The following is a 5,263-nucleotide window of genomic DNA, read 5'->3' as shown; positions in this document are numbered from 1 at the left end:
GGTACACCCCGTGTATATATTCGTTATGATATCGAAATCACTGTCTGTGAATTTTATTTACCATTGATAATTTTACCCACTCGTGAAAATTCAACTCGATCCAGTCGAAATATCTTCTGCGCTACTCTTTGTGAGAAACACCAAGTAAAACTGATTTTTTGAAAACCCTATGTAAAACTGCATTTTTCTGTCTCTCTTAGTTATAGTGTGTCTCTGTTTTCTTTGGCCTTCTATAAAAATTCACTACTTGCTCAATATTTCAACATTAAAATTTAAAGATTCTCTTACTAGCATTAATGAGAACAACAGGTATACTGCATTTTCCGATAATACTTTCTAGGTAAGTTTCACAGTTAACCTTATATTCGTAAATTGTTAACATCAAGGTTAAATTCTTTGTTTTCATGTTTTCGCTGCTTTTTATTGCTGTGCATACTATTTGTGAAATTGACTAACCTGTGTTATACAACATTTCTGAATGATATGTCTATTTACATACATATGTCACACAAGTACTGCTATTACACATAGTCAAACACTGGTAGTTTTTTTACAATTTGTTTTCAGCTATCACATGAATCACTTTGGTACTTTTTGGATTACCCTCCGAATCTATGCTTGATTGCGACGGTAGTGTCATCTAGGGGCTGTAAACTCTATTCATTTATATTTCAGTCTTCACGAAATGAATAATCACAGGAAAAATTCAAACAAAAGAGATGTTTAACCAACAGTCTATTCCGGGATTACAATTCGTGCTGTGTTAATTCTGTATCTTACTGAACTCTCAGAGAAAATCCAACTTACTCGTAACTAGTAGATCTGGTGTACTTCCCAGATAAATAGATGAAAATCTAGGGAGTGCAGAGAGTTCTTACTGCTCACCTAAATTATGGGAGCATTTTTCTCAATACATTGGACAATATTTTGCATGAGAAAAGTAATTTAGTAGCAGGGAAAGTGAAGGTCACGATAACATTTCAATCACTGATTGTTCAATCAAATGATTGTCCTAGCTGTCGATTATCAAATGATAATTCTACAATGTAGCACATGTATTGTATCTCAATACCACTATTAACTCGTTGGTTTCTCGACCAAATTATCATCCTAACTTATAATCAAGTGGAAGTTACACAATGTAGTGCATACACTTCAGTGTAAATCACTTAACAGCTTGAAAAGTAAGGAAAGCCACTTTCAGTCTGTGCTCTAGCTGGGGATTACAAAGCAGCTATAATCTGGCATGTAGTGGATATCTCATTTAGTGAAACTCTGCTTGTTAGCTCAGAAAGCAAGAGTCACGTAGCCCTTTCAATCACCAGTCCCACCTCTATTAATTGTTACCCCACTTTGTGAAGTAGTCAATAATAATGAGTATGTATCAATGGCCTCTTGCTGTTTCTGGAAGTGGACCAGCGATTTCCAAACTATCCTTTGCAGAGGAGACCCAACAGTTGTCTTTTGTAGTTTATCCTGTTTTGGCTGGTTCTTTCCTCTGGATAGCACGCAGTATCCATGCCATTGCCAAACATCTTGACTCAAACATGACGCGAAGAACCACTGTTGAATGTTAGTGCAAGTGTAGGTAATACCTTGATGTCTTCCAGCCTTTGTGTTGTACTAAGTCTGAAAAGTGTTTTGATACAGAGTTCTGAAGACCACTAGCTTGTTTGTTTTAAATTTCGCGCAAAGCTACACGAAGGTTATCTGCGCTAGCCGTCCCTAATTTAGCAGTGTAAGACTAGAGCGAAGGCAGCTAGTCATCACCACCCACCGCCAACTCTTGGACTACTCTTTTACCAACGAATAGTGGGATTGACCACAACATTATAACGACACCACGGCTGAAATGGCGAGCATGTTTGGTGGGACAGGGATTCGAACCCGCGACCCTCAGATTGCGAGTCGAGCGCCCTAACCATGGCCATGCCGTGCCACTAGCTATAGCACAGTCAGAGAACCGATTCTTGGTAGTGTATAGAAATGCCACAGCACATCTTCCTGCATTTGTGACTGATCATATGTTTGTGCTACTTTCTACTATTAGTGCAGGTCAAGCTTCACCTTGCTGTAGGTCAAGAAGAACCACACTACATCAGAGACCTTGAGTTGCTCTTCACTCTTCTCAAAACCCCTGAAGCATTAATTTTTGTCACCTATCCACAAGTAGAAACTCTTATTTCATGAATTATTTTTGCTATGGTAAAAATGCCTATGCTGTCAATTCACAAATGGAGTACGGGATCAAAAATTCCATGAACAAACAAGATCTTATCATGTGGTGAGGTATTCTTTCTGGTTTCTATGTTTCAGGTCTGAGTGATGAAATATGACAAAGTTATATTATGGCAACATTGTGATCCAACACATCACCCTCTCAAAATTTTTAAAGCTCAGAAGCCACTTTAATGAAGCGTTTTCCACCCAGTCAGTGAATTTCTTATCATATAAGCATTGATGATAATGTTTCACAAAGAACACAACTACCAGTAATTTATGTTGTACAGTATTTGTATACAGGAGCCATGAATGTGTAAATGATGCAAGTGATTACACGTTCTACTCTGTCCTGCAACTGCACTGCTTCCATTGTTGCTAGCTTCTATGTCTAACAAGAGCTCACTGTCTTCTTATGGATAGGCAACCACTGGAGCATCCATTAAAGCAACCTTTGGGGGTTGAGATGCTTGATCGTGTTCCTGGCTCCATCGAAACTGTGTCTCGACTCCCGTAAGAGCATACAATGGTGCTGCTATCTTGGAGAGGTTGGCCAAAAATCATCTATAATATGATTCAAAACCAAGTAAACTGGTGATTTATCGCTTAGTCACAGGTCAGGGCCAATCTCTCACCATAGCTACTTTAGCCAGGTCTGTAGAAACCCAATCCCTATTACAATGTAATCAAGAAACTCCATCTTTGTTTGCATGAGTGAACACATTCCAGGTTTCAGTTTTAAGCCTGCTTTATCTATATGCTAGAATACTCTCCTCAGCCACGGGCTCGAATGTGTGATTAACCACCAAACATCATCAACATAGACCAGACCCCTCTTAAATTGCAGTTCCTTCAATGCAGCCTGTCAAAAGTGGTGGGTGCATTACACAGATCAAATGGCATGACACACAATTCATGCAAGCCATCTTACACACTAAAAGTGGTCCTAGACCTCCTCTTGTCATCCAACTCGATTTGCCAATAACTAGATTTCAGATCTAAGGTGTTGAACAAATGGGAACCTTCTAATGCATCCAAACATTCATCTGTTCACAGTAAAGGAAAGGCATTAATATTAGTTAACTCATTCACCTACCTAAAATGAATAAAGAACCTTAGTATACCTTTTTTCTTCCTGACATTCACTATTGGGGATGATCAAGCATTCTCTGAAAGTTTTATGATTTCATCCTCCAGCATCCACTGTATTTCAGCGCTGACAACCTTTCTAATAAGCCAGGAAAGCTGGAAAGCTTGTTGTTTTATCAAATGTGCATCACTTGTATCTCTGTGATGTTGACTCACTTGTTATTTAACCCAATTGGCCATCTGGCCCCACAAATACATTCGTGTATTAAATCAACAAGTCACTGAGTTTTTTTTTGTTTTGCTGTGTTTGATCTAGATTGTTTTCACAATCCTCAATGCCCTTTGATGGATTGGTAGCTGTATATTTGCTTTAGCTGTGGCGCAATGGATGCAACCCAAGCATTAGCACTAGAATTGGTTACTTCCACTTTGCTTACTTTGCCTATAACTATCCCAGCATGCAGCTGGATAGCCGATCACCCATAATTACAAAACAATACTGGGATTTCATCCCCTGTCAGACAGATGACTATCAAAGCTAATACTACCTGCTTTCTGGACAGGAAATATTTTTTTTTATGTGTGGATTTTATATGCAATTACATGGTAGCGACACACTAAACTTTGCCGGCAGTAAACCATGGAACACCACTTGTGTATATGGAGGCACTGTTATCCTCTCCACTGCATGCTCTTCTGGAGCCCACAATTCCAGGGTTTGATTAGTTTGGCATTGTATAACCTTCCTGTGTAACATAACTCACCTGTTGCACAAGTAACATTGATGGATATCCTCCTTAGTACATCTACTCCAAGAATGCCAATGCTCAATCTGAGGTCAGAGACAAGTACCTTCGTACCTGAAACATTTCCTAGAAAAAGCCAAAGATATGCTTCTCCTTTAATATCTATTTTATCATCATTTAAGATAATTTGGTCAGTATTCACTGGTCCTCATTGCTCCTGTGTCAATCAGGATCTGAAACTCCCATCCTTATGCCCCTCACACGTATGTACCAAGTTCCACCCAGAACTGACACAATTGAGCTGACCATCAAAACTCCTCAGTACAATATGTTTACTGTGCTCCATTCCCAAGTCAGTGACTAAGCCAGACTTGAGCTCCCTCAGTTATCTGGAGCATTTACTACATTATCCACTGCTTACTATTGATTATTTTTATTTTCTGATCTGAGGGTAGTTATCAATGACCTTGTCTACTTTTCAGCTTAGCAAAGTATTGATATTGTGAGTTGACTGGTATCTGCTAAGCTATTGGCTGAGCAGATAGTTCTGTTGTCTTTGCTACTTGATAGAGTATGGGCATTTCCTTCACTGGTGCCCCACCAGTCCATAAGAAAAGCAAATACTCTATTCTTTTTGTTCAGGATGATGTATAGGTGGAAGACGTCTAAGCATTTACTAAAGCATGTATCCCATGTATGAACCATGTGGGAGCATGTACCTGGTGGACTCGGATAGTCCTGCCCAAACACTGGAAATCAGTTTTATTTCATTTTGGTGTCTGGATGCGTGAATGGCTAATGAACCTTTGGTCCTAGTTTAGCCAAGTGAGGTGGGAATGCCTGAGTAGGGTGGCCTATCTTAAGGATCTCCACTACAGTTGCTACTGCAAACTCTTTCTTCTGTGTTGACTGGATTGAAAGTACCACTTCATACCACGTTGCTATGAAAACTGTCTCATTTAGGGTGAGGATATCCTAAACCAAAGTGTTACTTTATGTCTTCACTACAAATACCTTCAATGAATGTATCCATACCTGTATATATCACTGCCTTCATACAGAATTGGGGCAACTCATTCAAGCCTAGGATCTTTACTCCATTCATTCCAGGTGGTTGTCAACTTGAAATGCTTTAGGAAATGGTTCAGACCTCTTTTTGCCATTCCCTTAAACTTTAGGGACAAAATCTACTTGGCTTCACTCACAGG

The sequence above is a fragment of the Limulus polyphemus genome, unplaced genomic scaffold (assembly GCF_000517525.1).
Source record: "Limulus polyphemus unplaced genomic scaffold, Limulus_polyphemus-2.1.2 Scaffold1715, whole genome shotgun sequence".
Classification (NCBI taxonomy): domain Eukaryota; kingdom Metazoa; phylum Arthropoda; class Merostomata; order Xiphosura; family Limulidae; genus Limulus; species Limulus polyphemus.
Note: the sequence above shows the minus strand (reverse complement) of the source record.